This window comes from Toxorhynchites rutilus, chromosome 2 (genome assembly GCF_029784135.1).
Source record: "Toxorhynchites rutilus septentrionalis strain SRP chromosome 2, ASM2978413v1, whole genome shotgun sequence".
In the NCBI taxonomy this organism is placed as follows: Eukaryota; Metazoa; Arthropoda; class Insecta; order Diptera; family Culicidae; genus Toxorhynchites; species Toxorhynchites rutilus.
The window spans coordinates 297,351,015-297,364,316 of record NC_073745.1 but is presented as its reverse complement, the minus strand read 5'-3'; the positions used below and the strand labels follow the sequence as shown (position 1 = coordinate 297,364,316).

Here is a 13,302-nt window from a genome sequence, read left to right as displayed (position 1 = left end):
AATTGAGGGCACTGAGTTTTGAACTCACGATCGATCTGATGTGTTCTTATAGAAAAACTACGTCCACACAACAATCATCATGAAAACTCTGCTATTGGGAAGCTCTGCTTGCAACAAAAAAAAACATCGGGCCGTTGTGCTATTAATAACACAACAATTATCATATCAACTGTCTCCGCTGTCTGAACTGCTGACCAGTGAAAGAACAGAAGGAATACTTTTACACCTAAAAATGGCTGCTGTGTAATTTACAATCTAAAGAAACCATAAACATGTAATACGTACACGATTAAAACCCGGCTCTGTTACAGCTCAAATCCTACCATGAACCATTGCTATGAAAAATTCGCCTCCGATTCACAAAGAATGTTGGTGGAAGCATATGACCCATTCCATGAGGTTATGCACCAGAGAACCAAATTTCAAATCTAGTTTTAGAAGAAAATTGAAAACATTATTTGTATAAGCACTAGTTAAATCATAAATTTTTTGTAACAAATTTAATTTTTATGCACCAACCTTTGAGAGAGGCGAGTTTAAAAAACTACGTAATAATATTTAAACTATTTTAGGTTTTCACTATTTTTATGTTTCTTGAGATATCTTTGCACATGCTTAACCAAACTTCAATGTCTATATACCATTGAATGGGTGATTAAATGCTTGTTTGAAGATCCGTGGGTGGACCTACGTTTCATTTTGTAATTTATGAGAAAAAAGCCTTTGAAAAACAGGTATTTTGAAGCGTTGTCACGTCACAAAAATAAACAATTTTTTTAGTTTATTGTAACATAGGTTCAAACATTTTCATACTTGGGTTTCTCTGAGCAAACAATGAAGGTCAACAACCCATAAAATTTGGTTTAGATCGGTCCACAAATAGAGGAGTATCGTCTGTCTCCAGAAGTTGTTGTCACGTCACGAAAAGTATACGATCCATTCCAGTATGACGTAACAACATTTTGACTTACTACAAACACATTTTTTTGCGTTTTCATAAATAAAGCATTGTGTGCTAAACGATGTTATAGCAAAATTAAGAAAATTTCCAACAAGAATCATCAGTTGGAGAATATTTTATAGTTAGATTGACTTGTTGTCAGTCGAATACTTTTGTGACGTGGCAACACCTGACTTTTTGCTGTTTCGGACTGTTGAACATTAATGATAAATTTAATTAATTACAGTAATTACAGTACAGTTTCTGATAGCTAAATCAAATGCGTTCTCCCTGTGGTGAGCGCCACTCGATGAACTAGGATTGTGCTAGTCATTGATGGCAAGCACCAGAATGAACGTGTTAAACAATCACGATATAAGGTCGGTTTATGACCAGCCCCACTTTTCCCAAATAAAGACATACCGTATATTGCAGGTAACAGGTAGATTCAATTTATATAGCTTATTTTGATGAACATACCATAAACAATTAAAATTGCCTTGTTTCGCAATGTTTCACAATCTAAAAGAACATAGAACTCATTTTGCACACAAGGCGAATATGTTTCTTCTCTGTTTTTGAAGGAATGAAAACGTAAAATGGCGCTAAAACGCTAGAATGAAGAGAGCCAGAAAAAAGTCACCATATTATCACATTGTCAGCGTTATGACACCTTTCATTTGAAACTATTGAAAATTCAATAGGAAGCACCGTTCCTGAGATACAAAGGAGGGTAGGTTCAGGACCACCGGGTGCGTTAAGACCACCTTCCCCTATAGGATGTACTTTTGGAAGGGGAAGGAGAGATCTCAGAGGAAAGTTAGAAGTATTCAGAGTTATAAAAAACATGAAGTGGGTTATATCTATGGTATAACCGCAAGGGTGACGTAGGACTATCGTTGATTTAGAGATCATTTGTATGAAGTTGAATCTGAATGAATGAATATTTGGAGAACTTCGAAAACGAGAGCGTTACGTTGGAGGCACAAGGTTTTATGCATCCAATATTGGATACGGAAATATCCTACTGATGGGGAAGAATAATCTTCAGAAGCTATCCTGTTGATTGCGATTGATTGAAAAACCACAAAACCTAATGTATTTGGTCACAGTGTAACATGGATAGAAAACATTCAATTAAACTCTTTCACATGAATATATTTTGAAAATTCCCAAAGGAACTGGCAGATTATTTTCAGTAACGATTAGATATTTCCACATTTTCCTCGATACTGGAAGCCCACCAGTGGTTAATGCCAACTCGATAACCACCTGTTAATAGCACTTGATTGAAACATATTTGGCCACAGTGTAACATGGATAGAAAACATTCAATTAAACTCTTTCACATGAATATATTTTGAAAATTCCCAAAGGAACTGGCAGATTATTTTCCAGCAATGATTAGATCTTTCCGGAACTTTCTCGATGCTGAATGGCATCCTAACGGAAAGAGTTCTGCGCGTGTATGTGTCGATCCTTCGCCGTCCACCTCCTCCAGCACGTTAGGCAACGATGTTGTCTTGTCGATGTCCTCACGAAAAATGAATGTGTTTCACCACCAGAATATCGCTTAAGTATGCTTTTTGTGTGTGATTGAATCGAGAGAAGGTGTGGTTTACGATGGCAATTTGGAAGGCAAACTAGAGGGGAATGAACTCTCTGAGCTCGGAACTTTCGGCGACTGAGCAATAATCGATTGCGGGCGCATACAATATTGGATACGGAAATATCCTACTGATGGGGAAGAATAATCTTCTGAAGCTATCCTGTTAATTGCGATTGATTGAAAAACCACAAAACCAAATGTATTTGGTCACAGTGTTACATGGATAGAAAACATTCAATTAAACTCTTTCACATGAATATATTTTGAAAATTCCCAAAGGAACTGGCAGATTATTTTCAGTAACGATTAGATATTTCCACATTTTCCTCGATACTGGAAGCCCACCAGTGGTTAATGCCAACTCGATAACCACCTGTTAATAGCACTTGATTGAAACATATTTGGTCACAGTGTTACATGGATAGAAAACATTCAATTAAACTCTTTCACGTGAATATATTTTGAAAATTCCCAAAGGAACTGGCAGATTATTTTCAGTAACGATTAGATATTTCCACATTTTCCTCGATACTGGAAGCCCACCAGTGGTTAATGCCAACTCGATAACCACCTGTTAATAGCACTTGATTGAAACATATTTGGTCACAGTGTTACATGGATAGAAAACATTCAATTAAACTCTTTCACATGAATATATTTTGAAAATTCCCAGAGGAACTGGCAGATTATTCTCAGTAACGATTAGATATTTCCACATTTTCCTCGATACTGGAAGCCCACCAGTGGTTAATGCCAACTCGATAACCACCTGTTAATAGCCGCGCGTGTATGTGTGTGTAGCGATGTCTTCCCTGGGAACCGTTTGTGGCATCACTCTCCTCCTGATAGATTCCCTTCTGGCCTAGGGTGCACAAACAGGCTCTTGGTGACACCGTTCATCCGCGCTTTCATGATAAATAAAGAGCTTCACCGCAACAGCGACAACATGCTCCAATCGCTGTTCAATTAGAACTGAGTGGATTTCCGAGCGCCGCTCGCTTATATACCGATTGGTGATTTCAATAGCCTGTTTTGAAAGCAATTTTAAGACTATTGAAACAAGTTTTTGGATCAAAAAGTAACAAGTATATAACGCGTAGACATTTTATCTTTCGAATGAAGTGTTTATCATACCATTTCGTTCAGTTGTTTAGGAGCTATTAACGCTCAAAATCTCGGTCTCCGCCGTAACGCTTTCGTTTTCGAAACTTTGATTTTACACCCCGGTATAGAAATGAAAGACGTAGTCCTACGTCAAAAACATAAAAATGCATGTCAATGTCAGATGTTCTCGCGAGGTTGTTGAAAAACTGAGTATACAGGAATCTACGTCCATCTTTCATTGACAAATCATAGAACAAAGCTTATTTGTATGTTTTGAAACGGAACTCTAAATACAACATTACTGTTCAAAAGTCGGAACCCGTAAAAAGACAGGTGCTGCCACGTCACAAAAGTATTGGACTGGCAACAAGCGATTTCAACTGCAAAATATTCTCCAACTGAAGATTATTGTAGGAAATTTCCTCAATTTCACTTAAAAATCGTTTACCATTTGGAAATCGTGTGATTTATACATGAAAACGAGAAAAAAAAAACTGTTTTTAGTGAGTCAAACCGTTGTCACGTCACGCTGGAATGGGTCATATGCATAAGTGGTACAAAAAGTTCAAAAGTGGTAATTTTGATGTGAGGAACTAGGAACAACCACCAAACCAAATTAAAAACCAATAAAACTGTTGAAAGTGAGCGATATCGATAACGATGCATCGAATTCAACCGCGCTCCAAAAACAATCTGACTATCAGAATACGCAACACAAAGTGATTTTCCTTTATTACAATGCTGCGTCATTCCGAGCAATACAGACCAGAGACCAGACTATTTTCAATCAGAAAACATGCGGTTTCATATGCATACACCTGGTAAGTTAGCAAGGGGAGCGGTATATGAAAACAGTATGACGAAATGCGGAAGGGGAATTGCATATCTGAAGCGAAAGAAAGGGAGAGAAATATAGAGAAAGACAGAAATATAGAGAAAGAGAGAAAGAGAGAGATAGGCTGATCACAAGTATCTGAAATTCTGCATTCTCTTCACAATTTCAACGGTATCCAACTGTTTGTGGCGAATCGCCTCCTAAGTGTCTGGCACCACGCTGCATAGAATATTCATCACTTCTTCATGCTTATCATACAAAATCAGTCTTTCCCTTTTTAAATTGCAATTTTTGAGAAAAACGAAACAAATCAAGATGTTTATAATATTTTAATCCTATGCCGGAATAAAACAAACAAATAAAAAATATATAAAATATGCTTCATCGACAACTGGCGCACCAATGTGCTCTGCTGGAAGACAACGTACCAAACCACCGGTACCTGCCTGCACCTGTCCTGGAAAATGACCGTTTCAAGCTGTACTGGGATCGCACTGTTCTGACCGACCTCTCGATCCACCACAACCGCCCAGATATAATGGTTTACGACAAGAGCGACCGCAAAGTCACCATCATCGATGTCGCTATTCCACTGAACCAGAATCTGGAGGAGACCCACAGTCGCAAAATCTGCAAGTACCGACCATTGGCCGTGGAGCTCAAGGAACTGTGGGGGCTAAGGGAGGTCCCAAGAATTGTTCCAGTCGTTATCTCTGGAACTGAAATTGTCCCGAAGACACTTCTGGAAGCGCTAAAGGTGTTGAATATGGAGAAGGAATTGGCCGGCATCCAAAAGTCGGTCATCCTTAGCACCTGCGCGATTGTCCGACAATTTCTCGGTCAGGACTGAAACATCACGAGCATGCAGATACGTGCATTCCGCAGAGCCTAGTCCCCCTTTGGCATTCAAAAGCCCGGGGGCAGGTGAAAATTCTGGCTAGGTTCGCCTAGTTAAGAAGTGAGATAAGTCTGCCAAAAAAAAAAACAAAAAATGCCCTGATATCCATACACCACACCTCACGAGTTGGTGAACAACGCTCTGCCAAAACGATGTACCGCAATGTATTTCAGCCATACACCACAGCTCGCAAACGCAGATCGACTAACGGTGTGCTCGAACTGAATGGGTCATTTTTTCATATATTAATAACCCTTTTCACACTCCAGTACCTCTCACACAAAGGTCTAAAGTGACCAGTGGATGCTTCGCGGAACAACAGCTGGAATACTAACACTTCCACTTTCCAGCACCTCTCATACGTAAGATATGGCCCACCCAGCGTGATATACCTCATTCTTCACACTCCAGTACCTCTGACACCGAGGGTATAACCCATAGAATGCAGTCCATCAGTATCTTTCACCCTGACGGTGTGCCTCATATGAGGCATACCTAACCCCTTCACATTCCAGTACCTCACACCAGGGTTCAGCAAAGTCATATTCAACTGTGGGTAGTCAGTGGAATATGAATTTTTGCTTCTTCCAGCAGTTTCTCTGTCAACATGAATCAACAGTTATTCGGGCCCTCTCGTCCCTACCTTCTCAAACGAAGCTCCGCGCTCACTTCACCGTCAAATGGACTTCACGGCATATTGAAGTGATTCCCCCTGACTGGATTCGTGGCTCTCTCTCATGTATCATGTATGCATGTATCGCTGTTTGAGTTCACGGTGGGTAACCAATGTAGCTGTCCAGTAATGGTGTAACCACTTTTTTGCATCACAAATCATGTTTTCGTTTCACACTATATGGACGTTAAAATAAGATTGTGTACACGAGCAACGAGGTACATTTCAGGGTGGATTGGAGTCATGTTGAATGAAAAAACAGATTTGAATTCATTCGTCACGTCAATTAGAATAACCATCTGCTAGAATTGAATCGACTAGAAATAAATTGACGAGCGTTAAAAGCGACGATGTCTGATGAACCAGTCATGTTGACGGCGAATGTCGAAGTAGTCCTACTCGAAGTGAAGCGACTGAGACGAAAGTCAATTTTCATGATCCGTCATCGAAAATGTTGGACCCTGCCTCTCACACTAGGGCTATACCCTTGCTTGATTAAATTTCTCTGAAATCAATCCAATTTCAATTTCATCTATACAACTGCTCTGCTCTGCAAGAAACATCGGGCTGTTGTGCTATTAATAACCCAATAATGATAAACTGTTTCTGCTGTACGGTCTGCTGAACAATGGATTAACACAGAGGTTTTCAAATGGTGCTCCGCGGGAAATTTGTGCTCCGCGAAGTTATAGCAATTTAATTTCACGGGGCATTTAGTGGTTTATCTTGTTTACTCCGGATTAGATGTCGTATAACTGCGACGCGCAACTGAAATTGAATCGTTCCCAATTGAGTATTGTCAATGCAAATAGGAGTCAATGCTCTGCCATAAAAAGAATCTGAAAGCCCCTGAATTAACAGGGAGAATACTCTTACGCCTAAAAGGCTACTACTGGGTAATTTACCATAATGTAATGGAACAGAAAAATACTTTACGCCTAAATGGCTACTCACTACTGTGTAATTTGCAATTTATAGAAATCAAAACATTTAATATTAGATTAAATTGAATTAGATTTATCATCAGGGCACTTATGTTTAGGCCTGTTGGTAATAATAAATGAAACGAGATGTACACGATTAAAACCCGACTCTGTTACAGCTGAAATGCTAATGAGCCTAAATAAATAAACAAAAAGGGATAGAAAAAAAGATGGGCGATTGTGGAGGAAGCTCTAACACCTGAAAACCATATTCCCGAGCTACTTTTGGTTTTGGTTGGTTGGTTTTCGAACAACTGAGGTGTTGGCTCCGCCTAGCTAACCAAGAAAATGATGTTTTCTAATCATAGTAGAAGCTGAACATTGATATATTCTGGCCAAAGGCGTTTTTTATTGCCAGTAATTTCGCATCCCATTGAGATTAGATCTTCTTCACAACTTTGCGACAATATACACGGTTCATGAGTGCAGTTCTCAAACCCCGGGAGGCACTAATTCTTCCTAAGTCTTGCTCCTCCTGATCCCACAATCAGGTCACTGGACTACTCTTATTTCTCGACCTCGTTGACTGCTTCGAATTATCCCTAAAGTCATTGCGGACCTGCTCAACATTTTCGATTATATGTAAGTTGCTTGAACATACATGTAACTTATATCAATTTAGAACCTTGAATATCGCATATTTTCATATCAAAAACTTGCAGTTGTGAATCAAAGGGATTGCTCAACTGCGTCGTGCTCAAAGGCCTTAATGCTACCTAAGCAAATAATGGTAGCAAATTAGGCACCTGACATGCCATTTGATGTTCGTTTTCTTCTAACCCCGCTGAATATTTTAATCTTCCGCCGTCTCGAAGAATTTGATCATGAGAAATAAATCGGATGAGCCAACGAAGAGAAAATTTTCCTTAAATTGATTTTTGATTTGGGAGTGCCTTGAGCTCTTGTGCGAACTCCTCTTGCTGAACGAACCGAACACGTGTTGAATCTGCGTTCCACTGTTTAGTTATGGTAAGAAATCCAATTTGGGCCCTTTCACCACAAACTGTTGTTCAGTAGCTGTTTAAATCTTGAAAACTCGATTCGCGATAAAAGTTACGCTTGTCGTCGGAAGAGATTGGAGCCATCGAAGAATGCAGGTTGACTCTGTTCAGAAAAATGCATCTGCTTGAATCTTTAGTGCCTTTTGAATAAGCTCAACTATCATGAGTGCACCGCAAAGCTCGAGTCTGGGAATTGTCTGGACCCTGAGTGGTGCAACCTTCGACCTCGATATTATCAAGTGAAAGATGATATTTGGCCCTATTATGTAAATCGAATCGAGAAGTCGATACAATCACTATCACTATCACACCGAGCAAAATTTCGTATTTTGTAAATCGAGATAATTTCTTACCGAGCTCGAATTTCAAGTGCTGCAATTTCATATATTTGAACGTTTCTGGAATGATTCCCATAGGAAACTATCAGAGACGGAGACCAAAACAAAATAAACAAAATAATTCTTAAAAGGTTACCCCATACAAATGTTCACCACCTAGAAACAACACATTATGCAATATACCAGCTCAATCGGACTTAAGGGAGAGTGACGCAAAGCGGTCAAAGTTTGAGTTTTTTGAAAATCGAAAAATCACCCAATCGGGGTTTTTGAATTATTTTTAATTCCAAATGTCTTTAAATGAATCGTGGAGATCTACTGTTATGAATGAGCTATATTAACATTCGGACTTTCACATACTTCCACGACACTAATGTGGAGAGGAAACAGATGAATTCAATCTCACTCCCGACATTCTTCCAAGAATGGAAGTAAAAGTGACGAACCAGCCGAAATGTGTTGAAAGTCACTATAATAGAGAAAAAAAGATGAATTCAATATAAGCTATAATATAATATTCTGTATTTAAGTTAATTAGATCCGATATTATTTTAAGATATACACTGTTTTTACGCGAGGGATACGTGCCACGTAAACAAAAACCGCGTAAATTCCAAAATCCGCGCAACAATAAACCGGGTAAATTTCAAAATTTTAAATCTAACAAACAATCTAACAAATAAATCTTCGTAGCCTAATTGGTTGCGTGTCCGCTACTAAGCGAACGATCATGAGCTAATAACTCAGGGCCCCTCAACTGACCATCTTTGTGTGTTATTCTAGCTACTACGTCCACGCAACAATCATCATGTGTCGGTAATCCCAGTCCCTTACCGCTCACATTACGATCTGCTGCATCGGTAATTGGTGCAAATTCTAACACAGCAATGGAAGCCTCATATCAGCAGTCCCGTTGTGAACAGTCCAACTGTGAACATTCGAACAATAGGAATATTCTAACGCCGAAAAAGGCGGCATGTGTTGTGTATCGATAGAAATGGAATACTCGGCATGTGTTGTGTATCGATAGAATTGGAATATTCTTAGGCCTAAACAGCTACTGTGTTATACATAAAAAAAACAAATGTTTATCGATGGATAGGAATCTTAAGCCTAAATAATATACAACAATAGTTATCTTAACATAAAAATGTATACGAATAAATTCGGCTCTGTGACAGCTGAATTGCTAAATGAGCCTAATAAACGGATGGGATAAAAAAAAACAAACAAAAAAACAAATTTTAATTAAAAATGCAACCCATATTCTAACAATTGATTAACTGATTTTTCTGGTATGCTGCAATCATGATATCTGTATCCTCTTTTATTTCTCAGCTACTAATCAGTGAAACAATACAAAGTTATTTCGTGAAAAGTCACACCAACAAGCATATTGAATTTGTACGCGGTTGATACGTGCTGCATAAAAGAAACCGCGTAAATTCCGAAACCCGCGTAAAAATAAAAATAAATTAAATAAATAAAGTAAATTAAAAAAACCGCGTAAAAAAGCCGCGTTAAATAAAACCGCGTAAAAAGCGACTTCAGTGTATATCATGCACTGAATAAAATTTCAAATACACGATCATATGAAAAATATCAAACACCGTTAAAACTCCCTAGATTCAATAGTTTCGACTTCCGCGTCCACCTATTCAGTGAAGCATGTTAACCCTTTCTCCATTCACTAAGACGCGACGCGAGACAAGACAAACACTTATTGTTTTTATTTAAAAAAACATGTTAACCCTATTCTAGTGTGATTCGTTGACCTCCTATTGCGCTCAACACTTGGTCTTTGACTGATCCTGGCTTCTGTGGAACGTCCATTGGGAGGATACACACCTCGGTGACGGCGCGTTTGAACAGTTCCTTTGCGGTGTGAACCAGAACTACTCTAACGTAACCGCTCCTAGGATCGATTCAACCGATTAAGGTGAAGGAGGAAGCTAGCCACAAATGGCTGCCACAATGGCGCTCATTTCTTTCATCTCCCTCCCTCACCTCTCTCCAGAAAATCAATAATTTTGCGAAACAGTGTGAAGAAAATGATCGTTTTCGCACACTTCCCATCAAGTAATATCAACCAAACTCTAATCGATTACTCACAAGATATTAAATTTTCATCTGCTTTCGCACCGTATAGTGAAGAACGTCGGAAAACTCGAGCAAGTGCTCTGAAAGTTAAATTTTCGTTTTTCAATCTTCTGCAATGGTTTTGTTTGTATTGGTGGAAGCATCGTTATTTTTTCGACACTGATGCCAAACAACATCATCGAAACAGCTATAAAAATCACTCAATAAAATGTTATTCCGGAGTCATAGCGTCCCATGTCATGAAAATCAATAGAATAAAATTGTGTTGATATCAATACAATTATTATTTTTACGTTTAATGGGTCTATAATGTAAGTTTTAGCAACTTTAACATTGGGTAAGAAAATTGTATTGCAAAGCTCGGAACACTGCCACGGCTGCCTATGCTTTCAAAAACAGTAAACGGAGAAGTATTAAATTCAATCTAAATGCCTCGGCCAACGAAGAGAAGGGTTAAGGCTTTCCAACGTGAATATGTGAAAACAATACGATCAACGAAGGAAAATATTAAGGAATTATCAACATCGAGTTACTATGCGGAAGAACTTGTTAATACCAAAAGTGCCTCAATTCGCATGTGTTATAAATTTGCTCATGTTACGCTCGCGTATAATCAGAATCATATGCACCTTCTATATATATTTATATTTGCAATTGTTCATCGGAACATATCGTTCATACATTTTACTTTAGTATTGAATTGTTATTTGTTTTTTTTTTCAAATGTATTCAAAAACTCGTGTCAATGAAGCGCCACACAGTCTGATAAGTGAATTGATCTATTTACGTGTGCTTTGCTCTTCTCTCACAAACACTATTACCCCATTTTTACACGAGGGTTTACCTATACTACTACAATGGCTAGCTTCCACCTTCACCTTAAGTCTTAAATTTGTTTTATCTTGTTCAGGAATAGAGAGCATTGGCTCTCCTATGCTAAAACTATGATAAATGTACTTTTCGATACTTAGAGAAACTTATTTCCTTGAGCCTCCGAGAGCGAACGAGATGAACTTGGTTAAAGTCACTGATTGAACTATTTCCTTCCGAGAAATGATGTACACAGATGTAGAGTTGTATGATAAGAGAGAGATTTATTCATCCACTTCGGGCTTTTATATAATTCGACGATACTGATATGGAGAGGAAACAGATGAATTCAAAATAATCCATAATATTAAAGCGAGTATAATTTCGGTGCATTGGATTGGATTCTTGCTCAGATTTATAACATGCAAATAATTTCTAAATACACTATCGTCTAAAAATTCAATATCAAATAGTACTATTTGCAGTAAAACACAGCTATACAAATCAATCATCTCTCCTCATCTAGACTTTTGTTCTTCCATTTTGTTTTTGACCAATGAAACGCAAATATCGAGACTACAGCGCTTGCAGAATAAAATAATACGTTTGATTTTACAATGTAGCAGGTTCTCTTCCTCATATTTGATGCTGGACGCTCTGCAATGGTTATCTGTGAAGCAAAGAATTGTGTGTTTGACTATGGTGCTCATTTTTAAGTTAGTTAACGATTTGCTGGGGTTTGTTGGGGAAGTGACGGATGAATTAAAAACACCACATTTCTTAACACGTGCTTCACAAAATTCGCTATATTTTAAACAAGTAAATGTTTTCAACTCAATGCCAAAACATATCAAACGTGCAACAACACTAGCAGATTTTAAGAGAAACTGCATTTCACATGTTAAAGCTGTATTTACCTAACAGCAATTTTTTTTTATTTTGATAACGATTTTGACTGATGAAGTTCTAAGCAAACGGATATCTTAAAGTGAACAGTTTTTTGATTTTTTTTTGTTTTCATTATTCTCAATGTATGACCTGACGAGGTTTTTTTTAAACGGATTATATTGTTTAGACAATTATGAACAATTTTTCTTCTATGTTATATTTTTTGTTTTACAATTTGTATTCGTCTCTATTAACGGGACCGTATAGGCTCTGTGGCGGACAAGACTGAGTATTGGTTTGTCTCTTAACATTGCAATTTTTTGAACTTATATCTGTAAATAAAATCAGATAAAATCTTTTTTTTTTTTGTTTTCTCAGCATTGATGCTGAGAAAACAAAAAAAAATCTTTTAGATAACTCGTCTTGCTCGAACCTCTGTAGGGGAAGGAACAGGGACCATCATCATCATCATAAAATAACCAGGTGTATATAGATTTAAATCTTCAGCATTGTCAGACAACTGCGTTGGTGGTCTGGAATTTAGTATACTCTCAATTTGAATCACTGCTGTTATCATTCCGTCAAGCAGAGCTTTATTTCCAAAAAATCAACGGAAATGAAACTTGAAAGATTTAATTCTTGCTTACCACAACCCACTGAAGTGAGGGTAATGTGCTGGAATAAAATGAAAGTTGATCCCAGTACGAGTTTACTAAACGTCCGCCAATCAACTCTTCCGCCCCGGGTATGAAAGCTTCACTCGACGCCACTGATCGTTATCTTCCATTAAAACGACCTGTGATGAATATTGTTGTGCGGTGCGGAACATCTTGATTCCGTATCTTCCGCGGGATGGTTCCTGCTTCTGGGTTTACTGTAATTCGATGGCGGCCTTTGCATTTGGGACGGGAAAACTTTTATTGGCAGTCCTTCGTAGAGGATCGATAAGATTCTTTGGTAGTAGTCTCTCTTCTTCTGGAAGATCAGCTTTTTAATCAATCACAGAAATGAACAGATCCCTAAAGCTGATCCGTTTGATGTCCCCTTCATACGATAATTAATGTTTCTGAGTTCGGAAATAACAAGATTCCATCCCTGTAATGGTTTTTCTCTCCAATAAATC

The 13,302-nt window shown here is 38.1% G+C and overlaps 1 protein-coding gene across 11 annotated transcripts in view; it reads left to right on the top strand.

Annotated features, from left to right (window-relative positions):
• Nucleotides 1–13,302, top strand: part of LOC129771754 (potassium voltage-gated channel subfamily H member 6) — a 405,800-nt gene that overhangs the window by 376,257 nt on the left and 16,241 nt on the right. The window lies entirely within an intron of this gene.